This window comes from Labeo rohita, chromosome 9 (genome assembly GCF_022985175.1).
Source record: "Labeo rohita strain BAU-BD-2019 chromosome 9, IGBB_LRoh.1.0, whole genome shotgun sequence".
NCBI classification, from domain to species: Eukaryota; Metazoa; Chordata; class Actinopteri; order Cypriniformes; family Cyprinidae; genus Labeo; species Labeo rohita.
In genome coordinates, this window is record NC_066877.1 from 36507629 (window position 1) to 36534913 (window position 27285).

The window sequence follows — 27285 nt, forward strand, 5'->3', positions numbered from 1 at the left end:
TTTTTTTTTGATAAAGTAACTCTCTTTATTCCTCAAATTTCGGAATGTAATAAATCAATTTGTGATGTGCCACTTACAATGAAAGAATTGAATGGCGTGATGATAAAGTCCCCTGTTAATAAATCACCTGGCTTTTTGAATTTTATAAGGTTTTCTGGAAACACATTAAGGACTTGCTTTTTGAGACTTTAAAAGAGTGCATAGATCAGTGAGAACTAACTATGAAGCAAGGTTTGTTTTAATTCAAAAGCCAAATAAAGACATTCATAATTTAGATATTGAGAGAATTTTAGAATTGGAGACCTACAATCTTAAAAATAAAGGTGCTTCAAAATGTTCTTCAAGTGATGCCATAGAAGAACCATTTTTGGTTCCACAAAGAACCATTCAGTCAAAGGTTCTTTAAAGAACCATCTCTTTCTTACCTTTTTATAATCTTAAGAACCTTCTTCGCCACAAAGAACCTTTTGTAAAACAGAAAGGTTCTTCAGATGTTAAAAGTTCTTTATGGAACCATTTAGACAAAAAACAATGTCTCAAACAATGTCTAGAAGAAGTAATTTCAGAAACACAGTTTGGTTTTATGAGAAATCGACACATTTCCAATAACATTCACCTTATTTTAGATTAATTCTGATTTGATTAGTAATGATGCCCTTATTCTTTTTTTTTTTTTTTTTTAAACTTAATTTTATTTTGAAAGCTTTAGTTAATTTAGGTTTTGGTAATAATTTTATTCCTGTTTAATGATATTAATAGCTGTGTTAATGCTGTTAGCTGTGCTTTGATAATTCTAATTGGACAGAAAAAAATAATCATAAGTCAACTGGCTGATGATACATGCATTTTTTTTTTTTTTAAGATTTAAAGAATCAATGTCAAGTAAATCTGATAATTCAAAGTTTAAACATTTTTTCAAAAGCCTCTGGATTAGTAGTTAATACAAAAAAAGTGAAATAATGTTTATCCATGATTCTAATGTAACCTCTGTTGATAGAATTTTATTAAAAGATGTTGTTAAATGTCTTGGTATTTATATCTGTAAATCAGCCTTGGAACAAATTTCTTTGAATTTTCATTCTAAATTAGATTCTGCCAAACTTATATTCAGTTTGTGGTTACAAAGAGATCTTACAATTTATGGCGATGAAAGCTGAAGGTATTTCACGATTTGTTAATCCTTCTATGCCCCTTTACATTGACTCTGACACGTAAATCTATTGATTCCCTTAACTTTAAATTACTATGGAAAAATAAGGTGAAACCCATCAATAGAAAATCCCTAACACAGCCATATTCAAAGGGATGGTTGAATGTCTTAGATTTTTTTTTTTAAACCAAATTTTAAAAATAAACTGGCACAAAAAATAGTTTCAACGGGAATTCGGTTTGGTTCTGAATTCTTACATTTATTTTCAAAATATGTGGAAACATTAGACTCATAGAAGCTAATCTTTAAACATAATTTTTCCCGAATAATCAGTATGTTTTATCAGCTCGTAAATCGTTTTTCTTCCCTGATTGGTTTTCTAAGGCTGTTGTGTTTATCTCAGATTTAATAAGCAACAATGAAGATTTATATGCTTATGTTGATGTTATTAATAAATATGGAATAAAAGCTTTAAAACGGGACTATACTATTCTTACAAATAATAAGTTATTATTTTTAATGAAGTCTTATAAAACATATTGTAATTTTAATTTAATTATCCCTCAACTATTTATTTAAGGGGTTAATATTATGGATAATAAGTGTACAAACTAATTTTTGAGAAAATGTGTTACTTCTACTAACGCTTCATCTCTTAATGCATGGGAAGTGGTTGGCACTTTATCCAAATGTTAATTTTCAGAAGGTATGGACAAGGCCAAACACATTTTTGTTTAATAATAAAATAAAAGAAGTTCATTCTAAGATTTTTCATCATTATTATACCTGCAACAAATATTTAACAGTACATTCATTCAAAATTTTTCTCCACTCTGCTCTTTTTGCCAGGAAGAGGAAGAATCGCTCTCACATTTATTATTTGTCTGTCCTTATACTAAACAATTCTGATTTCAAATTTCAGCATCTTTACTTCTTGTATTCTTTCATCTATGTAACATTTCTGCAGTTAACGTAGGGAGCTAGATGATGCCTTAACTTCAAACCTATTCACATCTGATTTACTTTTACTTTACTCATCACTTCAAAGAATCTCCTCTAACAGAAAAGCCATAAGAACACCCAGTCTTATAAAAAAAATCTGAAATAATTTGTAACTTTTATGATTGTAAAGTGACTGTATAATTGTATGACTGATTTATTTGTCTTTTTCTATTCATTTAATTTAATTCATTAACAATTTTAATTAATTATTTTTTTCTACCTATTTAATTAGCTTTTAATGTTTATTGTATCCACCATATGTTCATGTTCTAATATTTATCTGTGTATTTCTGATATGGTAAATAAAAAATAAAAAAAGGAAAAATGGCTAGAGGGGATACGTCTCAGGCCGGAAACTAACAATTAAATGAAATGTTCTACTTAGTAGATTGTGTTTTACTAACGTCTACACCTACCCCAACCCTAAACTTAGCCCTTACTATAATACAAAAACAGTATTATTGTTGTACAGTGTGACAAAAATAATGTTAGATTGATGTGCACATTCCCAGTAGCCAGAGCTGTGCGGGAAGTGATGCTATCATTGTTTTTCGTGTCACAAAAAGAAAATGAAAGCAAATGTTCAGAGTTAAGCTAAGTCTCGGCTTTGTGTAGCTAGAAAGGCGGTGGATTTTGTGAATCTTAATGTAAATAAGGTGAGCAAAGTGTTTTTTTTTTTTTTTTTTTTTTTTTTTAAATATGTTTTAATGTTTTTTTTTTGTAAGCAAATGCACGTGGTTTGAATTTCGTGTTATCTGTGGTATATTTTGGCATTTGTTAACACACGACTAATATGTGTAGGCCTGAGTGAAGGCAGCGTCTCATCATCCTGTTTTTCTCAGCTGAATTATTGTTTGTTTATACCTGCTGTCTCATTTATAAACGTTGTGTATGCACAAAAATGCGCATAGAAATATGCGTACGCAATTTTCGACGCACATATCGGGATTTATAAAAAAATAAACTTGGCGTAGTTTAATATGTACACTGGAAGTTCTTGACCATGTGTAACGGACTCTATTTCCCGGACTGAGAAAAGCAAGTAAACAGTGATTTTAAACTGTTTCTTTTTCGATATACACATTTACATTAAATATTCCCTTCTTATAAATTGAGCTAAGCACTAAAATGACAAAGTCATTACGCAGAAGTTAAACAAAAATTATATGAATTTAGACATTTGTAGTGGCTGCCCTTGATCACTTTTTCCTGTTTTAGTGACAGCGAAGAGTGTTATAAGTGCACGATAGTTCAAAATAAACTGCAGATCTCATGCTCGATTTGGTGGTCGAACGGTCCATTGCCCGGTTTGAACAGGACCAATGATAATATCTTAGTGAAGCCATCTCCACAACATTATTAAAAAAAACAAAACAAAACAAAAAACAAACAAACAAACAAACAAAAAAACACTATATTTTAAGGATACAACTGGAAAAAACGGTAAGATTTGCAAGTTTGCAAGTACACTGCAATATAGGCCTATCTGTTTTCACTAAAAATAGCTAAAAGATGTTCACATAATCAAAAAACTTCATAAATTTAATTTGATTTTATTTGTTTAAAACAATTGAAGTACTATTTGGCCAGTGGAAAAGAATCAACTCTAGAGATGAACTATTTTCTGAAAAATTTATCTGAGAACTATTTTAAACAGTTTTGTTATTCTAATTTTGGTGTAATTTTGGTCCAATTTTGGTAGATTTATTCTAAAACATAAGAATACTGGATGATTTATAGCAATAAAAATGAATGTGTATGGCACAAATGGCATTTTTAGTCTGTATCTCATATTTCCTTAATGTCTTGTACCGTTGGTGTTAAACATGTGGATGGGAATATGCATGGAAATGATATGCAACTGAGGTTATGCATAATAAAACTAGGTCCAGAGGCGGACAGTAGTGAGTATTTTTACTTTGCTTTAAAGTACTTTTCTGGTGCACTTTTTGTACTTTTTACTGCACTACGTTTCTTATTGAATTTCATTTCATGCTTAATTAGGTTAGAAATCTAGTACTTTCTTCTTCTTCTTTTTTTTTAGTGCACAAGGCATGTCATTACTCTAAAGAATTTGTTATACTTGAGCTAACTCAAAACATTTGATTTTCTGTCTAGCCATCAGTGTAATGTAAAAAGTTTGGTTGATTTAAATTAAAAGTAAGTCTTGTTAGTGTAAAGTAAATACATTTCTGTAAATTAAATTAAAAATATTGGTTTCCATTGTCACGTGACTTCTAACGTCATCCGTGGTCGTGCGTATCGACGTTCAGCTTTCCGCCATCTTGTTACACCGCATGGATGAACTCGGCGTGGTAAAACGGGAATCAAGAAAATTGGTAAGTAATTTTATACATACGTTTGGACTTATTATTAACATTATACATATATGATTTCATAAAATATTATGTTGTACTGTTGTTTTACATACAGTTAGTATTACTAGTTTGACGGCTCTAACTCTGCTAGAAGGTTTACAAGTTTCCCTCATCACCATTTTAAACCGAGTGGAAATAAAATAATAATAATACAAGTAAACTGCTTGAGGTGAGATGGATTGATATTGAAATGTAGTATAAATACTGTTTCGGGTATGCTGGAGTGCGATACATCAGCGTGCATGTACTTTATGGATGGCGCCGTCATGTATAATGTACATGCACGCTTCAGACGCTTTGTATGGACTTAACGTTGTTATTAAGCTTTATTATGATGATGATTTTTATTGATTTATTATGAAGCTCGCGTTCGCAAGGTATTCGCTGTCCTTACATGTATAGTCTCTCATTTATGATTAATGTTAACACATAACGTTAGTTTAACCAAACACGTCTTTAGTGATGTGCCTAAACACTTATTTTAACGTATCGCGTCGACCAGCTTACCCAGTAAAGAAGTCGTCTGTTTACTTTTATGTGAGCCAGTTTGTTATTTCTCTTTGTCTTTTGTAGGATGGGGTACAGCTGAACAACAATTATGACAGGTTTTGAATAAACCAGTCACATGAAAAACGTAAGTAATTTGCACCTTTTAATTATTGCTTTATCTAAAAATGTTAAAATGTAAAGTGACTAATCCTGAATTTTCATAGTTTTTACCATGGGATTGTAGTATGTAGTGTTTTTGAAAATGTCTTGGGTGCCTTAATTATACCTTTTGTTGTTTAATGCTTTGTGCAGTGGCGATTTCTTTAAGACTGCAAGGGAAGCTCAGCTTCCCCTATAATGTCACAAAATTAATGGTCAAATTATGTACTATTGTACTAACATTTTATTGACTAAAAATGCGTTAGAAAACGTTCATCTCAAAGACGAGTTCGTTCAGAATCAGTTAGATAAAGCAGGTCGGCTGACTTGATTTTCTTCTCATACATTCCCGTAGCATCACAGTGCATTTCCCCGTTGAAGCCCAGCGTCCATTGACTTCAATGCGGCTGCTTTGAACGTTTTTTTCAGTGCTTTGAAACTAGACGGTCATTGGATAAACGCTGCGATTATGTCCCGCCCACGGACGCTCAGCGTCTCTGGGGGTGAATGAGGAGCAAATGAGGAGTGGGCTGGCCTGGACTCCGAGCTTCTGCGTGATGATTGGAGGGTCTGTCGAAAGATTGCATCTCCTTTTGACTGACAGCGATTTTGTACTATAAGGAATCGCTGAAGCTATTCGCGCTCAGTCCCATCGCGGATTTCTCAAGTTCAGTCGAAATAAAAACTGCTGCAACCTATTTCTTTATATTTGCTTGGCGAAATTGCTTGATTTTCATCATACATTTCACACAATTATACACCACATTCCTTGTTTCACTTTTACAGAGTTTAATATTTTTTTTAGATCGTTCATTCATTCATTCATGTTAATATTTAATGTAGTAATCAATATATATATATAGATTACTACATTAAATATTAACATGGAGGATGACTATAAATTATATATATATATATATATATATATATATATATATATATAGTAATCTTGAAAAATTTTAACATAACATAATGAAACCTTATATTTCTATTAAAATACTTTATAAATAAATAAATAAATCTCCATAATAACCTTATTTAAATTGCAAAATATTTATACTATATAGTAGCATCTGACTAAAAGAAAAAATACATCATATTTTGCATAATAAAACTAAAGCTTTTTTTTTTACGATTGTTTGCATTGTGACTGACAATAAGGCACATTCTTGTGAATAAATAAATAGACAATTTTATGATGTAGGCCGAAAATGAGCTTCCCCTATTTGACAGACCAGTAGCCGCCACTGGCTTTGTGTATATATGTATTTTTAAAACTAGTTCTCAAAGTGAAATCATTTTTTTCCTGAAGTCTATGTTTCTCTTTCTTACAGATTAATGCCGAATTTTTGCGCATCACGACCCTACATTTACAATCGAGAATTATGGCCTCTTTGGACAGACAGAGCTCTCAGCTTCTCCAGGTTATTAGGAGCAAAGGTGGAGTCCTCCATGAAAAAACGTTCAAGTTATGGATCAGGTATTGGTTGCATGCGAAAAAAAATTGCTTGTGGCAATCAATTTAGTAGTGTTTTGGTCTAACAAAAACAATACACCTTGAACATTTTGTAGAGTCTGGACATATGCATCAGAAGAGATCATGTACCTTGGTGAAGATGCAAGCTGTCTGATCAAAGAATACCAGGTAATGTAGACAATGCAAACTACTGAAATTTTCTCCAACCATGTTTGCCATAAAGTTATATTTCACTACCAAATCAACATTTCCCCATGTTTTACTCGCCCTCAAGGCATCCTATCTGAATATGGTTATATTCTTGAAGAACAATACAGGCAAAGTTATAATCCTACATATCATTTTACTTCCAAGAGGTAGAATGGGAGTGAATTGTAGACTTTTTGAAGCTTCAAATAGTGCATCTGTCGATCAAAAAAACTGCTCGACACGGCTCTGTGGTTTTAGCAAAGGTCTTCTCAAGCCTTGAGGGTGAGTAAAACGTAGGGAAATTTTGATTTGGTAGTGACATATCGCTTTAAAGCAGTTGAAGTAATTGTTTTATCATTTACACATCAGCCTGTGTGACTTTCTTCCACAGAACACAAAAGAATATATTTTGAAGAATGTTGTTAAGAGCCCCCCATTCACTTGCATTGGTTTTGTGTCCATACAATAATAGTGAATGGGGGCTGTGCTGTTCTGTTACCAACACTGTTCAAAATTCTGCAGAGGACGGTAATTCACACAGGTTTGAAATGACAAGATGGCGTGTAAATCATGACTGTGAACTACTCCTTTAAAAGGGGTTGGTTCACCCAAAAATGCATTTTCAACACTGTTGAGTAGATTGATAATTGCCACTGATTGGCCATTGTGGTACTGCACTTAACAAATATTTCTGTAATTGTCTACAATGGTCAACATGTGAGTGTTTGAATGTACACGTGTTTAAGTGTTTAAAAGCATTTTCAAAGCCAAAGAGAGTGTAAAAGTACGTCTTCATCCGAAAATGAAAATTTTGTCATCACTCACTCTACTCTTGTAATAAACCGTACAAATTTAATTTTTACATTGAACACAAATGAAGATATCTTAATGAAAATTGCAACACATGTTTGGGCTCTACATTGACCTCCATAATAACAAATTATAATAATAATTTTTTTTCTTCCAAAGTCCCTCAATTATTCTCTGTTCTTGTTTTTAGGCTGACCAGAGGGAGGAAGCGGAGAGAGAATTTGAAAAGACCACCATGGCATTTTTTGTAATCTGCGAAAGTGATGCTCTTAGTTGTGCACTGGACATTTCCATTGTCACTGACGGTGTGGAAGTACTAAATGAGTTGCTCTCTGTTGCATGTGCTTGTGCCATAATGTTTGGACACATTTATGCACTGAACTTAAAATATCCTGAAGGACTCAAATATACCTTTGAGGCCTTTCAAAAAATAATCATGGACATAGAGAGTAAGCAGATGAGCCGAAGGGTGCAGAACCTCTCTTCAAAGCTGCAGGAGTACATTTGTTTCCTTTGACCCAGCTACAGGGTTCTGCTGATGGTAAATTTCTTTGAAGATGTTGGACTGTATAAAGCCTTTTATACAAAGTTAACTGTACTACTGTTTACTAAACCTGATTTGTTTTATCTATAAGTTGTGTTATCTAGGGTTTGTTAAATAGTTTACCCAAAAATGAAAATTCTTTCTTTGTTTACTCATCCTTAAGCTATTCAAGTATTTAACTTTAATTAAATTTGGTTCAGAGACATTTTATGACAATTTTGATAAGTTTGAGATAATTGAGATAAGTTTCATTTTGGGGTAAACTATTCCATGAAGGTGAAAATAATTTTTTGTAATTTATTTTTTATTTTTACCATTGGCTAATTTGGTAGGTATTTTATTAAAAGTGTTTGGTTTTACACTGCCCATTTTAAACCAGTTTTCTAAGTGACTGTTCATGGAAAGATTGCATGTTTCTCGGTGAAACGATAACTGATTCTTATGGTGAATCTACATTTTATCCAGTGTGTCTATGTATATGGATACTAAAAACTGTTATACAGTATGTTTTTATAACAATACTATACACATGGTAGAGATTATGATAAAAATTGTCAAGTTTATGATGTTTATATTGTTTATTGGTATGAGGATACTGTACACATTGTACAAAAAATTGTATTATGAGAAAATAAATTGTCAGAAGTTTGATGCTTGAAGTCATTCATCTTTGATGATAAAATTACAGATTCTGAAAGTAAATAAATTTATTTGTATTACATTTATATTTTGAGTTGTATTTGGTTGGATGTAAAGTAAAATAATTAAGTTAATACAAAGAGAAAACATTACGACAAAGTATAATTTAAGATTTTATTAAACTTAAAAACTTTACTTGATTCAAAGATACTTTTTGCTTTGGCTAAGTAATGGATAGTTAATTCTTTTCAAAGTAAAAATTTAACGTTGATAAAAAGTAAAGTAATTAGATGTAACAAGTTGACGCAAAATTTTTACTTTGATCCAATGAAACACTTTTTTTCAGTGCACCTCCTTTTGAGCGATCGGATTTAAATCTGTCTTGAAAGAGGGCATTTACACCATCTTTTCACGATCGGAGAGATACCCGATCAAAGAAAGCACTTGAGGTGACCAGATGTAAACAGGCCCATCGTGTTAGTTTGTCTTTTCCATACAGAGTCAGTGCTGGAGATCAGATTCTGTTTCATCATGGGTAACACACAAACATCCACAGATGAAGATTTTTCTCCAGGATGCAGGTACTTTGAATAAACACTGTATAAAATCACCTTAAATGATAGATATGAGGTAGATAGGTAGATATGAGTCCCCATTTTTTTTTTGTGTCTAGAGGTTAAAAATTTAAATTTAAAGAAGTTAATATTAAGACTTAGTTTTACAAAAAGCTTCCCCATAGAGAGTTTTTGTTGAGAAATACTTAGAGACCTTAAAATAAAATGATTATTATCATAAGGGACTAAATCTGTTTTGTTGTAGTTCATTTCAGCATAAGAGATCAGAAGCAGAGTCCAGCTGTGTGTCTATGAGGAGTGACACATCTATGGGTCGTTTAATAGTATTTATGAGTGAAGACACAATGACAGATCTCAGGTACATTTTTATATAAAAATATTGTAATAGCATGTAATTTTATGTTCAAAATAGTGTTATCTTTATCTTTAAATATCTTTACCTGATATTTTAACATGTATAGTGTTATACAGAGAGACACATTTGTGAAAGCACTCTGTTCTGTTTAACATCTTTTATAATAAAAGTTTAAATTAAATAATCTTTAAGTGATTTTTAAAGTGATTGTTATATGAAGATATACAGGTGTAATAAAATAGTGTAATTGAAATTATCCTGAAGTGCTTTTTAAAATTCTTTTTAAAATTCTTTTTAAAATGCTTTTCTTTTTAAAGTGCTTTTTAAAATTTTTAAAATTTCCTAATAATCTCCATTCACTGAATTGGCTCTATCACTAGCTGGTGTGTGGTGAGCGCACTGGCGCCGTTGTCCTGTGGCTGCCGTCGCATCATCCAAGTGGATGCTGCACACTGGTGGTGGTTGAGGAGAGATCCCCCTATATGATTGTAAAGTGCTTTGGGTGTATAGCAATACACAATGAAAGCGCTATATAAATGCGATAATTTAATGCGATCATTCATTCATTCATTCATTCATTCATTCATTCATTCAAAATGATTGTTTAAATAATATGTGACCCTCGACCACAGAACCAGTCATAAGGGTAAATTTTTTGAAATTGAGATTTATACATAATCAAATAAGCTAAATAAGCTTTCCATTGATGTATGGTTATGGACAATATATGGCAGAGATACAACTATTTGAATATATAGAATCTGAGGGTTTCCAAAAATGTAAATATTGAGAAAATCACCTTTAAAGTTGTCCAAATGAAGTTCTTAATGCATTTTGCTAATCAAAAATTAAGTTTTGATATATTTACAGTAGGAATTTTACAAAATATCTTCATGGAACATGATCTTTACTTAATTTCCTGATGATTTTTGGCATAAAAAAAAAGCGTTAATTTTGACCCATACAATGTATTTTTGACTACTGCTACAAATAAACCCCAGCAACTTAAGACTGGTTTTATGGTCCAGAGTCACATATATGAAGATGTACTTTGTTAAATATGGTTATACAAAGGATTCACTTTATTTTTCTGTTATAGTTCAGTTCGGCAGAAGAGATCAGAAGCAGAGCCCAGCGGTGTGTCTATAAGGAGTGACACGTCTATGGGTTGTATAATAAAATTTAAGAGTGAAGATACAAAGACTGATCTCAGGTACATTTTTATATAAAAATATTATTATAGCATTTCATATTACCAAAATAGTGTCTATAAGTATTTTCTATAATAAGTGAGAAATTCTTCTTATACATTGCTAATAGATGAATTACTTTTTTTAAATGATTTTTTAAATAATATATGAAGAGTTACGTTGTTAAATATGGTAATTCAAAGGAGTCAATTTATTCTCTCTCTGCTATAGTTTATTTCAGCAGAAGAGATCAGAACCAGAGTCCAGCTATGTGTCTATGAGTGACGGGTCTGTGAATCAGCCATTAGATTATAAGAGTGAAGATACAGAGACTGTTCTCAGGTCTAGTATTTCTGTAAAAGATTATTTAATTCTATGATACAGAATGCAGTATCTTATCTTATTTAATGATGCAGTTTTTTTAATTTTACAGCCATGAAGTCCTCAACACATTTAGATCAAATCTGATGAAGAAGTTTGAGTGTCTGTATGAGGGAACAGCAATGCAGGGAAACCCAACACTCCTGAATGAGATCTACACAGAGCTCTACATCACAGAGAGTGAGAGTGGAGAGATCAATAATGAGCATGAGGTGAGACAGATTGAGACACAATCCAGGAGAACAGCAACAGAGGACACAGCCATCAAATGCAATGACATCTTTAGACCTTTACCTGGACAAGACAAAGCCATCAGAACTGTGCTGACAAAGGGAGTCGCTGGCATTGGAAAAACAGTCTCTGTGCAGAAGTTCATCCTGGACTGGGCTGAAGGGAAAGAGAATCAGGACGTCCAGCTCATATTTCCACTTCCTTTCAGAGAAATCAACTTGATGAAAGAAAAAACACTCAGTCTTTTAGATCTTCTTCATGTCTTTTTCCCTGAAACTAAAGAAATGGAAATGTCCACTGATGAATATAAAGTGTTGTTCATCTTTGATGGTCTGGATGAGTGTCGTCTGTCTCTGGATTTTCAGAGCGATGTGAGGTTGTGTGATGTAAGTGAATCAGCCTCAGTGGACGTGCTGCTGATGAACCTCATTGTGGGGAATCTGCTTCCCTCTGCTCTCATCTGGATCACCTCCAGACCAGCAGCAGCTGATCTCGTCCCCTCTGAGTGTGTCCATCGAGTGACAGAGGTACGAGGCTTCAGTGAGCCACAGAAGGAGGAATACTTCAGGAAGAGAATCAGTGATCAGATTTTGGCCAAAAGGATCATCTCACACCTGAAGTCATCAAGGAGCCTCTACATCATGTGCCACATCCCAGTGTTCTGCTGGATCTCAGCCGCTGTTCTAGAGAAGATGTTGAGTCGAGCAGAGAGTGGAGAGATTCCCAAGACTCTCACTCAAATGTACACACACTTCCTGATCCTTCAGATCAACATCAAACATGAGAAGGACTATGAGAAGAAGGTGACAGATGAAGACATGATCCTCAAACTGGGGAAAGTGGCTTTTCAGCAGCTTGTGAAAGGAAACCTGATCTTCTATGAGGAAGACCTGAGAGAGTGTGGCATTGATGTGACAGAAGCATCAGTGTACTCAGGATTGTGCACTCAGATCTTCAGAGAGGAGTTTGGCTTGTATCAGGGGAAAGTCTTCTGCTTTGTTCATCTGAGCATTCAGGAACATCTAGCAGCTCTATATGTGCACCTCTGCTGGACAAACAAAAACAAAAATGTTATTGACCAAATCACCAAACAGAGTTTACGGTCTAAAATGAAGGACTTGTTTCAGCTCAATTCATCAGAACTTGTTTCATTATCTGAGCTGCATCAGAGAGCTGTGGATGAGGCTCTTCAGAGTAAAAATGGACATCTGGATCTTTTCCTGCGGTTCCTTCTGGGTTTGTCAGTGGAGTCTCATCAGATTCTCCTAGGACTAATGAAACAGACAAGAAGCAGCTCTGACAGCAATGAGAAAACAGTTGAGTACATCAAGATGCAGATCAGGACCATTGACTCTCCAGAGAAATCCATCAATCTGTTTCACTGTCTGAATGAACTGGGTGATCATTCACTAGCGGAGGAAATACAACAGTATCTAAAATCTGGAACAATAAGTAAAGCCAAATTGTCTTCATCTCAGTGGTCAGCTGTAGTTTTTGTGCTGTTGACATCAGAGAAAAAGCTGGATGATTTTGATATTAATAAATTTGTTTGTGGAAACAATAAATCCAAACTGAAAGTTCTTCAGAAGCTGCTGCCTGTGATTAAAGAATCCAGATCAGTTCAGTAAGTATCGATGAGTACAATCACTTCACTGTTGAAACATTAAGAAAATCAGAGGTAAAAGCATATAAATCTTCATTGCTACAGGTTAGAGGTCTTCTTTGGTCCTAAACTCTGTACCTGACCTGAATCTACCTGAATCAATTCTTACCCGAACCTGATGTGTAAAAATGAAATTTAAAAAAAACAACAACTTGAGACAGACCCGACCCAATGGTATTTAGACTATTTGTTGAACCAGACCGGACCCAAACATAAACAGCATTGACATTCACGCAGCCTGCAGGCCCGCAGTCTGTCTGAAAAAATCCCGGTGTCCTGCTGACTGATTTGGCCACTCCATTACATTCATTTATTTATTTACTTATTTCTTATTACTATATATTTTGACCTACCTGATGGTTACATGTTCTGAGTTCGGTTTCCAATTGAGACCAGTGGAAAAAACTAAAATTTATTTGAAAAATAAACAAGAAAAATAAAAATTTTACCAACAGGCTAATAAATCATGGATTAGGTAGTGTTGTCTGCTATGTTATTTACCTCATCTCCGATGAAGGGCTTCTGCACACAAAAAAACAAAAGCCCTACATGAACTCGCAGTGTAATGAAGCAAGTGGATTTTTCTGATGGATCACATACCTGTAGGCTAAGATGGATTTCTGTGTGCGGGGTTACAAAAGCATCCCTTTCTATGTGCGTTTCACAAAAATGAACTTAACATGAAAACTAAAGTTGGCTGCACATCCGGGATAGAAAAGAATTCAGTTCTTATCAAGTCCATTCAGAATAAGAACATTTATTTATTTAACATTTAAGTAACTGATTTTTAAACCACTGACATTGTGCAAGTAATATTTGTCTTTCTTAAATGAGGCTCATATTTTTATTCTGTGACATTTTAGATGTCATTCCAATGATCCATCAAACATGTTGATTTGTTTTAAGTTTGTACTTTATTTTTGATAATGGATTCACTGATAATCTGATCTGAGAGAGTGAAGTGTGTCATTGTTCTCTACAGGTTGAGTTATTGTGGTGTCACAGGTGAAGGTTGTGCTGCTCTGGCTTCAGCTCTGATGTCAAACCCCTCACACCTGAGAGAACTGCATCTGTCTGGGAATAAAATAGGAGATTCTGGAGTCACGCTGCTGTCTGCTAGACTGGATGGTTCTCACTGTAACCTGGAGAAACTGTGGTAAGATCATATTTGACTCTCACACATGAAACAAAATGTAAAGTATATTTGGCCGCATTTACACTGCATGGTTCAAGATCAATTAATGACGTAATCAAACAGACAAACACTATAAATAGCTAAACATACTGCTAACACAACTGCACAAAAGTACTTAGAATTGCTATAAGCCTCTTTATTAAACAAGCAAATGCAATCAGTAATGCCCATTTCACTTTGAAGAGTTTGCAAAAGTACTGTAGCCCTGTTAAATAGAAAAAGTAATAAAATACCTATTTCAAATTACTTACCCCGTGCGATTCACTGGAATTTTTGCAACTAAAACTACTATATGCTGTCACTGCTATATTAGAAACAATGATGCTAAGCATGCCACTGCTAAGGTTATTTAACATTGCATCTGAAACTGCTCTGCATGCTGCTGCTATTAAAATTTGCCAACATTGCAAACTAAACAGCTACACACGAGTACTAAGAATAGCTTTAAGGCCCGTTATTAAATGGCTAACACAATGAAGTCTGAGTCTGCATAATCTGCTGAAAACCCTATTGGATAAGCATAATAATATGCCTAATTTTGCTTAGAGAATTCACTGACCATCCATGCAAAATCGCTGAAATTTAATCAGACCACCTTTTAACTACTACTGCTATATTAGCAAAATAATAATTAGTTTGCCAAGCATGCTGCTGCTAATATTATTTACTGAATCTGCTATGCATGCTGCTGCTATAAAAATCGCTAAGCATACTGCTGCTACAGCTGCACAAAGTACTTAGAATTGCTATAAGCCTCTTTACTAAACAGCAAACAATCAAAATAAAGCCTTTTTCACTTAAGAGTTCACAAAATTACCTGTAGCCCTGTTAAATAAGGAAAGTAATAAAATGCCTATTTCACATTAAAGAGTTACTTACCCCATGCGTTAAACGAACATTTTGCGACTAAAGCACTTCCTGCTGCTGCTGCTATATTATCGGTAATAATTTGGCTTGCTAAGCATGATACTGATATTTCTAACATTGCATCTGAATAGCTATGCATACTGCTGTTACAGCTGTACAAGTACTTAATATTGCTATAGCCCCTTTATAAAAAAACAAAATGCTAATAATTCCTACTCACTTGAAGAGTTTATGTAACATCCATGTTTAACCGTTGAACTTCAACTATGGTTTACCTGCTGCTGCTACTGATAAATCATTTAATTGCTATGCATGCAGCTATTAACAATTTGCTAATAACGCAATCTGAATTTCTATGGATACTGCTGCTACACTCTATGAAAGTACTAGAATTGCTGTGAGCCCAGCTGAATAAACAAATTCCAAGTTTAAAAGTGCCCTACTATTATGCTGCATTGTAAATGGGCTACTAACCAATTTATTATTGGTAATAGTATCCTTATATTTTAAACAAATTACTGATTCATTATCTTTAAACTACAACTAAACATGACTTTCACAATAAACACTGCACTATGACTGAACCAAATGTAACGAGTGAAATAGAGATGTGGCCCCTTTAAGAGTGAGAGTATTTTCACAAACATGAACTATAAGGCGCCGCCGCTGCTGTTATATGAACACGACATGCTTAGTAATTAATGTTACTTCTCTCACGAACAACCTGCGGAACCAGAGGAACTCAAAGCATGCTGCTGCGAAAGGCTCAAGTGAATGCTGACCATTTAAAGCTAAAGGTTCATCTCATTGGCTGCGTACGCAAAGGGAACCAATCAGCTTGTGCAAAGTGGTATAAGGCTGTGAATATTATCAGTTGTGTTAGCACCCGTCAGCCTGTGCCATCTAGAGTTTCATGGAAGAACTAGGCATATCCTACTTGAATGAAACTTTGATTTCTGATCATGTTTGGCGCTCTGACATTTTGGATCTCAATCCAGTGATCCATCAAACATGTTGATTTGTGTTTTGTGTAAAGTTTATACTTTATTTTTACTAATGGATTCACTGCTAAACTGATCTGATCTGAGAGAGTGAAGAGTGTGTCGTTGTTCTCTACAGGTTGAGTGATTGTGGTCTCAGAGATACAGGTTGTGCTGCTCTGGCTTCAGCTCTGAGATCAAACCCCTCACACCTGAGAGAACTGGATCTGTCTGTGAATAAACTAGGAGATTCTGGAGTCACGCTGCTGTCTGCTGGACTGGAGGATCCTCACTGTAAACTGGAGATACTGTGGTAAGATCAAATTTGAGTCTCACACATGAAACACAATATAAAGTATATTTGAAGAGTTCAATCTCTTTCTGCTGCTGTGAGTTCAGCCGATTGAGCTGTAAATGACTGAATACATGAGCTGCTCCTCAATAACAAAATACTGCAGGACCGAGAGACACACTGAAATACACACTCTCACACACAATCAACATTTCAGTCTCTTTACTTTAAACAGATCTGAGCTCAACACAGTCAGTGATTCTTTAAAATGTATTAATTGTGTAAAATCACACAAATTACTGCTGCCTACATATGAATACGGATCTAAATAACACAGTAAAACTCAGGTAGTAAATAGTGTCATTTATTTAAAACAGATTTTGTATGAGAAATATTTTTTTAAGAAAAGCTGAATCTTTCAGTGTGTACACACAAACAATAATCTGTCTATATACAATAGTTATTTCTGGTCTTCAAATTGGATTGGCTGAGAAGTCTTCCTACCCATGAGATATTCACCCAATATCACACGGGAACCATTTCACCATTTGTTTCACACCATTTGCAGTGAGTGTCATAGATGGTAAATTTTATAAGTAATACTGTTTTTGTGTCATGGAATGTAGTTTTTCAGACAAGAATGTACTTGTTTAGACCTCAAATATGTGGTTTGTTAATAAAGATAATGTCTTTGAAAATTTGCTTCAATGTTTTCGGTGATGTGAGCTGCAGGGCGTCAGCGGCCATTCGGCACTCATTAACCTGGAATGTGCAACTGGCTCTGATGTCTAAATGATGTCTTAATGGTTAAACAAGAGATATGATTCGTTTTGGGTAAATCTAATGAGTAGTCTTTGGTTTTATTAATCTGTTATTTGTTCTAGAGCAAATAGTTTTGTCTCTCAAAATATTTCTTGGGTCATGCTAACAACACAGATACCATTTATTCCATGGTCGGCCTTACTTCCTGTCTGCAATTTTGATTTGTGTTGAAAACTTACTTTTTCGAACTCCTCCTCAACCGTTGCTCCAATTTTCACCAAAATTGAATCAGATCATCGTCAGACTATGCTGACAAAAAGTTATGGATTTTGTGTCAATAGACAAAACCGTTTTTGTATATGCAATAAATTTGTTCCAGGATGCCAAAATGACTCTAAGGCTGTATGTCTGCAAAATTTTGATATTTTGACACCAAACTTTCCGTGTGTCATTGTCACCTCACACTGAATACACCACATTGTTTTTGATAACAGCGCCACCTGTTTGTCAAAAGTGATACGCTATTAAATCATATTACTTCTACATTATTTTGGTTGTTTCAATTTTGTATTGTCTTACAGACTGGCAAACCCAATGCTCTGTCCCGGCAGTTTGGCAGCCCCGACGACATGCCCCCTTCCGATACAATCTTGCCTGAGGATCATTTGGTGTGGGCTGTTGTCTGGGGTTTTGAGAAACAGGTTAAATGTACATTGGCTCAAGTTGAAACCCCTTTGGGTTGCCCAGTGGGTCGATTATTTGTGCCTGTTTCGGTCCACACTGCGGTCTTGCAATGCGGCCAGTCCTCCAAACTCATGTGTCATCCAGGTGTAAGGAGGTCGCTGGCAGCCATCCTCCAGCATTTTTGGTGAGGACGTGCGAGGTTTGTGCTCAAAATAAAACATCTAATCAATCTCCCGTTGGTCTGCTTCATTCCCTACCCATTCCTTCTGGCCCCCGGTCGCATATTGCCCTGGATTTCATTACTGGTCTCCCTCCATCCAGTGGCAATACTGCGATCCTTACCGTGGTGGATCGCTTTTCTAAAGAGGTTCACTTCATTTCCCTTCCCAAACTCCCTCCTGCTAAGGAGACGGCCCGGGTGGTCATTGACCACGTCTTTCGGATTCACAGTCTTCCGGAGGACGTGGTCAGGGGTGACAGGGGAACCCATTTCATCTCCCAATTTTTGGAGGGAATTCTGTTGACATCTGGGTGCCTCTGCCAGTGTGACCACAGGATTCCATCCACAGACCAATGGCCAAACTGAGAGCGCTAATCAGGATCCCGAGCGGATGCTCCGATGCCTGGCTTCTCACAACCCCTAACATGGGCTGAATATGCCCATAACTCTTCAAATGGGCTTTCCCTGTTCATGCGTTGTCTTGGTTATCATCCCTAGTCGTTTCCTTCCCAGGCTGTCAAGGCTGCTGTTGCCTCAGACCAGGTATTTATTTAGCATTGTCGCCGTACATGGAGGAGGGCCAGGGAGGCGCTGATCCGATCTGGGGGAAGAACCAAAAGAGCAGCTGACCGCCATTGGACTGCAGCCTCGAATTATGTTTGTGGGCAAAGGATATGGCTCTCTATAAGAGATTTGCAGCTTAATGTTCCATCACGTAAGCTGGCGCCTAGAGTTATTGGGCCATATCCCATTGTCAAGGTTGTCAGTCCAGTGGCGGTGCAGTTTCATCTGCCTAATCCCCTCCGTCGTGTCCACCCTGTCTTTCATGTTTCTTGTTTTAAACCTTCTTCTCCCCATATCCCTTATGTTTCCACTCCTCTCCCTCCTCCTCTACTGATGGTTGAGGGCGCTCCTGCCTTCATTGTCAGACGGATTCTTGATTCCAGATGCCGTGGACGAGGTTTTCAATATCTAGTGGACTGGGAGGGATATGGTCCAGAGGAGAGATCCCAGCTCGGGACATACTGGACCGTTAGCTGATTGAGAATTTCCTTCATTGTCAGTCTCATTCCGCCAGGGGTCCACCGGGTGGTGTCCCTGGGGGAAGGGGTACTGTCAGGTTGCAGATTTGATCTGTTACCCCTCCTGCACGTGCTTTTTGTTTTTGTTTTTCATTTTAAAGTGGTGGCCGCAAGCAGCTGTTTTTTGCAATCAGCACAGCCATGCGCTTACAGCTGATTCCAATTCTTTCATTCTGTCTGCTCTATTTCTACTGCTTTTTTTCGTTTTTTCTTTGCTAGTGTGTTTTGTCGTTTTGACTTTGTTCTTTTAGTTGTCCTGGTCAGTTGTTATATTTTGTTTTTTTCTGTTTGCCCAGTTATTCCTTTTGATGCCTGACTTCTCCGCGATCTTTGGCCTGCGGTTTATGGACTTAGATCTTATTTTGGCGTGTGAGAATTACTATTTCCTGTGAGGAGAGAGTGAAGATCGGCTTTTAGCCAGGATTGTGACATCTGCCTGCTGCTGTCTGTGCAAGCTAAATCTGTGTGACGTGGTCACCTGGACTGTGTGATTCCTGCCGGGACTTTAATCTGATATTCCTTAATAAATCCATCTGATTCACACTTCTGCATCTGAATACTTTATCCCAGGGAATCCTGACAACCTGTCACTCAAATGATCATGCCCTTAATTATGCAGAACTTTAAGGCTTAATATAATTTAAACGGATCAGTTATGAAAAAATTCACCGCCCCTCACAATTGTCGTGAAGGGAAAATTACCTATATAGATCAAAACCATTTTTTGTACCAGGCTTTGTTTGTTTTTTTTTTTTTTTTTCTGCTGTAAAGTTGGGCATTTTAACATGGGAGGTATATGGGAATGATTCTCTTTTGGAGCCAGCCTCTAGCGCCCAGTCGATAAATTTGCAATTTTAGTTACTTCTGTGTTGGCTTCAACAGAGAGACCGGGGGTTTGCCACTTGGTTTAACGTTATATGTTGTTTTTATTCAGTTACAGCAATAGCGATGCCTTTATCCATCATATTAGAGAGGCTTAAATGCAATGTCATCAGTGATCCTCCTTTGATGCATATGTGGATTTTCTGCACGAGGGCACCCTCTGGCATCCAGTATGAATGAAACCCGTTCTATTTTGCGTAAAAATTGAAAAAATAATACCTCTCTCAAAAGAAAAATTAAGCAGACATATACTAAACCACGCTTTTTCCAGTGTACAGAGGTTTACGGGAGTATTTTGTTAATTTGTTGCCACAAAAACAAAAAAAAAACAAAAAAAAAACACACTGAACAGCATAAGTTACAAATATTTGATTAGGTCAGAGATATATTTGTGCAGTTTATATTAAGTGTTGTAAGCATGCTTTATTCTCTAAATGACATCACATAACTGGCAACTTTGCTTCCAGGCAAACAGTTTTTAGTGAAAACATAAACCAGAGCTAGCACATTTTATATTCTTTATATTTCACAATGTAATATTATAATGTCTTATCTATAGGGTATAGTGAAGAAATACACATTGGTTCCCTGAAGAGCTTAATATATTAATTTTGTTCATTTAAAACAGCTGTAACGGAGCGAGGGATATGGGAAGCAGGTGGATCTAAATGCATAGCTTTTATTAAACAAACAAGGTGTGATCATACACAGGCTTAGGTTGAACAATGACAACAGATATATTGCGGCAAGACACAAGCAATCCGTAAAACAGACAAGGGTCGATCAGCAGCGAATGTAATCCAAGGGATGAGGAAAATGGGTAATCCAAAAGTGCAGGCTAGAGTTCATTTGAGAGGTGAACAGAGTCTAAAACAACAGAGCAAAGGGTTAAATCCATGACAGGCGAAAAGTCCAGGGCAGGCAGAAGGCAGACAAGACAATATAACAAGTCGAGAATACAAGACTAGAATGACAGGCACAAGGCTTAACTAGTCTTAGAAACTAACAAAGTGGCTCCGTACAGTTGCTAACACCAGGCGAGTGCTAAATGCAATGCAATACTCAGCGATAGGAGAAGGAAGTCCAAGGCTTATATAGTGTATGTGACGAGCGGACTGGCGTTCAGGATCAGATTCATGACAACAGGATTTCATTTTAATAGTTGTATGTATGTATGTATTTATTAATTTATTTATTTATGTTTTGCCATAAGAACTGGGAAGTGATACAGACCATTTGTTTATTAAAAGAAATTGCAAAATAAACTTCTTACCATTTTACTGGCCAGGCATCAGCCCCTCACACATCTGAATTTACAAGCACTATTATAATTTTTATAATATTAATATTATAATATTACAATATTAATATGACAAGTTCTCAAATTCAAATCAGCTAGCTCTCAAGTTATACTACCCTTTTACCTTCATATAAACTGATCTGAGAGAATGAAGAATGTGTCATTGTTCTCTACAGGTTGAGTTATTGTGGCATCACGGATAAAGTTTGTGCTGCTCTGGCTTCAGCTCTGAGATCAAATCCCTCACACCTGAGACAACTGAGTCTGAATGGGAATAAAATAGGAGATTTGGGTGTGAAGCTTCTCTGTGCTGGACTGGAGGATCCTCACTGTAAACTGGAGAAACTGTGGTAAAACTTTTTGACAAACACCAAAGTCGTGTGGTATTTTAATTGCTATCCAAATTCACATCTCTGCTGTTTTCAAGAATAAAATTCACTGTTTAAATCCTTTTTGACCACTGCCAAACACTGTATGGTAGCTGATGCACTTCGCTGTGATTTGCATTCATATTTATTATTGAAATGCTGGAAAGTATTTACAGGAAAAATATTTCATAACTGCTCCACCACAGCAGGTGGGAGCTGTTAAAGGTGCAGTGTGTAAAGTTTAGCTAGTGGTGAGGTTGCGAATTGCACATAGAGAAGCTACAGCTGCCTACACAGGACAAAGATGTCATCATCAGAGACAGCAGATAGTAGCCAGTTTAGCAATAAGGGTTCTTTACAAAGATAAATTAAGGAATTATGTTTACTTAATTATTCAGTGAACCTAATATTATTGTTACTTGTTCATCATTGTGCCAGTGTTTTATTCGCAAGAACAACATAGTGACAAAACATGCTTTGTTTGTCCCTTTAGGGCTACTGTAGAAACATGGCGGTGCAAAATAGCCGCTTCCATGTAGGGGGACCCATGGTGTATGTAGATAGAAATTGCTCATTCTATTATATAAGGTCTTTATACACCTATGAAAACATAGTTGTAAATATTATATTGCGTTTCTGTCAATAGATCCTCCTAAAAACTGCAAACTGCACCTTTAAGAACAAAAAGAATGAAATGAAATATTTAAAATAAATATTTAAAAATGGTCATTATTAGAGCAGCAAAAGGAGTCATTTTAAATTATCCTTTTAAAACATAAGATTATTATTCCAAGCATACAGCAGACAATCATGTGACTGGCCATGTGAGTGGTGCATTCCAGGTTTGTAGGATCGCAGAACTTGGTCCTCCACCTTGATAAATCGCCAATCGAATCTGTGAGTTTATGACTGAGGTGCCATGTAAATTTATTCCTGATGGCTCTGATGACTGAAGATGAAGTCACATTACATCACATGAGCTGCTGCTCTTGTTTTTGATCCACCAAACATTTACTGGAGCTTCAGTTGCTTCTGCTAGTTTGATTAATACTCCTTCACCTGCCCATCTCTGTGTTAGAGTTTATTTTCCTCTTATTTTCCACTTTTTCTGAAATCCCATGAGCTCTTTGTGGTTTCACAGATATCATAAAGATTTAACGTGAATGTTCAGATACTAATGTGTGATTTAGTGATTTCTGTTCAGTGCTTGTCATTATATCTCCTCTCCTGCTCTTAGACCAGTCAATAACAAAGTACAGACACTTCAACTACAATTCAGAGTGTGTCATTGTTCTCTACAGGTTGAGTTATTGTGGAATCACAGGTTGTGCTGCTCTTAATTCAGCTCTAAGATCAAACCCCTCACACCTGAGAGAACTGGATCTGTCTCAGAATTATCTGGGAAAATCTGAAGTGAGGTTACTCTCTGATCTGAGAGATAATCCACTTTGTAAACTGAAGATATTAGACTATTGTGAGTATATTTTTATTTAAATCTTTTAAAATGGCCAAAGTTTAGTAACAGGCCTCATATGTGTGTAATTGGAGAATGTAAGATAATAATTTAGCTCCACTTTAGTCTCTGTATTTTAAACTGTTTAAATCTGTGATGATCTATGAATATATCGATATTTTCATCTCTTCCAGTGTCTCTGTGTGTAAATGATAAAAAGAGAGTTGTTGATCATTTACTGTTGTGAATCTATGATCAGTTGTTCATTCGTATCTCTGGCTGTAATATCAATATACTGTTTTTTTTTTTTTTTTTTTTTTTTTTTCTGAAATGGATCTGCTGATGTGATGTGACAGCAGTAATGTGTCATACTCGTATGTGTCTGCCTGTGTGTTTTATTGTAGGACTCTCAATATTTAGACATCAGTCCAGTTTTTCTCAGGATCAGCTGATGGTAAATCAGGAGCAGCTACAGAGACGTCGTCACAGTCACACAATCAACAGAAACTGAAAACACAGAGACACCCAGCATCACAGTCATGTGTGTTGTCTTTCACTGTCTTGTTTTATAGGTAATGGCCCATGAAACTGAGTGCAAGAATCAATTTGGATTCACTAGATATTGTCTACAATGGCTACGTTTACATGCACCCAAATAATTCAACTGTAATCGGATTGACGGTTCAATCAGACTGAAAAACATTTATGTAAACACCTCCCAGCCGGCATTTCAACGTTGATTCACTGTTGAAACAACGTCGGTACCATGGTTGAATCAACGTTGGATTATGTTTAGATTTTGCAGATTGGATCAACGTTGATATTGTGACGTCATTTCACCTTTAAATTGCAACGTTGTTTCACCGTCTTACCTTCAACATGGGTGAATTAAGGTCATTCTGTAGACGTTGGATTAACGTTAAATTAGGTGTTGATTTTGCAAATTGAATCAACATTGAAAACGCGATGTTGTTTCACCGTCTTACCTTTCAACAATGGTGAATACACAACTGTGCGTTCAATTAGAACCGATTTGCATTTAGATCAACACTGGACACATAAAAGTTAAAAAATCAAATGGCTAGCAGCAATGGATTTACTATAAACTTCAATAAATGAACACATAATCAATATTGTAGAATTTATTTTTAAAAACCTGTAGAAGAAGAACCCAAATATAATACAAATACATTAATGCTGCTCACATATAATTGTAGCCCAGTTTGTGATGAATACAGACTATAGACATAATACACTACCATTAGAAGTTAGAAGTTTTCTAACAGTATTTTTTTTCTCAAGATGTCTCTTCTGCTCCCCAATCCTGCATTTATTTGATCCATAGTACAGTTAAAAAAAAAAAAAAATTACTATTTAAAATGTTTTCTATTTGAATATATTTTAAAATGTACTTTTATCCTGTGATGTCAAAGCAGAATTTTTTTCATCATTACTCATGATCCAGTTACATAATCCTTCAGAAATCATTCTAATATTCTGATTTGCTGCTCAGTAAAATTCTTTGATTAATTAAAAGTAGAACAGCATTTATCTGATATAGAAATCTTTTTTAACATTATAAATGTCTTTTTCATCACATCTCATCTTTTGATCAATTTAAAGCATCCTTGCTAAAATATATATATATATATAATATATATATATATATATATATATATATATATATATATATATATTATCATTAATTTCTCAAAATAGACTGCAAGCTTTTGAATAGTATGGTGTATAATGTTACAAAAGACTCTTGAATGTTGTGCAATTACATATATATTTTGCGCTGCACTTGCAAAAGAAACCTTTTTTGACTGAAACCCCTTGATCTTTTATTTTGGTGGATAACTATAGTTCTGTGAAACCAGGTTTATTACAAGAGATTTGTGCAGTGGAAATAGAACAGTTTGAGAATGGAACCTGCAACAGAAACCAAGGGGTATAACAGCAGTTGCCTTAAAATTCTTTATGCAGGAAAAACCCTGCCTTAAATGAAATGCATTTAATATTTTAAGTAGAAATGTTTCTTCAAATTATGATAAATGTTAGAACCAACAGCCTTGTGCATATAGTGTGATTGTGTTTCGGGTGATCCTTGAAAGTGTCCCAGCTCTAGGTCCTTTCTGATGCCGTCCCCGCCTCTCTCTCCCACTTGCACTGTACTGACCTGTATAAACAAAAACACTCATAAAACATCAACTTTGATACTGTGAAATATCTTTAACTGAAAACACTAAATACAAAAATCACATACAGCATTTTCACTTTACAGTTCAATAATAGCAGATAAACCACAGATAAGCAATTCCTTACTGTTAGATCGCTGTCTCCATGCCTAGACAATGTTTAGGATCCAGCCCCGGACGCCAGAACCCGCCAGAAAATATCAGTTTGTCCAGTATTGGAACAACTCGTCAGCAGAGAGGTCTAATACCCAAACCCTGTTAACAGGAGGTCTTGTCTGGTACCCAAAAATACCCAAAACACTATTAACAGCCTTCTATCAGCCAAGAAGTTGACTGAGGAAAAAGCCAATGAAAGTGAAGAGCAGAAGCAGGAGACGAAGTGTGATGGTAAAAAGGAGAGTTTATTGAATAGTCTTAGTTGCGTATGTCTCAATGCTCAGACTTCGTCTGAAGAACACAAATTCAACAAGTATTGTTATACCAAACTGATTCACAACAACATCCCATGAACCTTGAGTTTCCATAAACATTCCCTTGTATCTCTTATTCATAAAGACAAACAGCCCTTGAAGCTACACAGTCATAAGACTAAACAACAATGGAAAAAATATATAAAAAAAACAACTATAATAAAATATAAAGGACTAATCAATTAATAAATCAATAAAATGAATATATAAATGACTATAATGATTATTATAAATGATTATATGATTAAATTAATGAAGAATAAATGAAGAAAGCAAAACACAACACAAATGTATGGTTGCTCTGAGGCAAAACACACACAGTTTGCATTTGAGGATCGTCAGATCCTTCACTGTTTAATGATATTAATAGCTGTGTTAATGCTGTTAGCTGTGCTTTGATAATAGTTAATTGCACTAGTATCAAAGGTATTCTAATTGGAGAGAAAAAAATAATCATATGTCAACTGGCCGATGATACATTCATTTTTTTTTTTTTTTAAAGAATCAATGTCAAGTAAATTTGGTAATTCAAAGTTTAAACAATTTTTTAAAAAAGCCTCTGGATTAGTAGTTAATACAAAAAAAAAGTGAAATAATGTTTATCCATGATTCTAATGTAACCTCTGTTGATAGAATTTTAGTAAAAGATGTTGTTAAATATCTTGGTATTTATATCTGTAAATCAGCCTTGGAACAAATTTCTTTGAATTTTCATCCTAAATTAGATTCTGCCAAACGTATATTCAGTTTGTGGTTACAAAGAGATCTTACAATTTATGGCGATGAAAGCTGAAGGTATTTCACGATTTGTTAATCCTTCTATGCCCCTTTACATTGACTCTGACACGTAAATCTATTGATTCCCTTAACTTTAAATTAATATGGAAAAATAAGGTGAAACCCATCAATAGAAAATCCCTAACACAGCCATATTCAAAGGGATGGTTGAATGTCTTAGATTTTTTTTTTTTTTTAAACAAATTTGAAAAATAAACTGGCACAAAAAATTGTTTCAGCAGGAATTCGGTTTGGTTCTGAATTCTTAATTTGATTTTCAAAATATGTAGAAATTTTAGACTCATAGAAGCTAATCTTTAAACATTAATTTTTCCCAAATAATCAGTATGTTTTATCAGCTCGTAAATCGTTTTTCTTACCTGCTTGGTTTTCTAAGGCTGTTGTGTTTATCTCAGATTTAATAAGCAACAATGAAGATTTATATGCTTATGTTGATGTTATTAATAAATATGGAATAAAAGCTTTAAAACGGGACTATACTATTCTTACAAATAATAATTTA

The 27285-nt window shown here is 35.1% G+C and overlaps 1 pseudogene; it reads left to right on the plus strand.

Moving 5' to 3' along the window:
- Positions 1-2726: 2726 nt before the first annotated feature.
- Positions 2727-27285, plus strand: part of LOC127171278 (uncharacterized) — a 179137-nt pseudogene continuing 154578 nt past the window's right edge.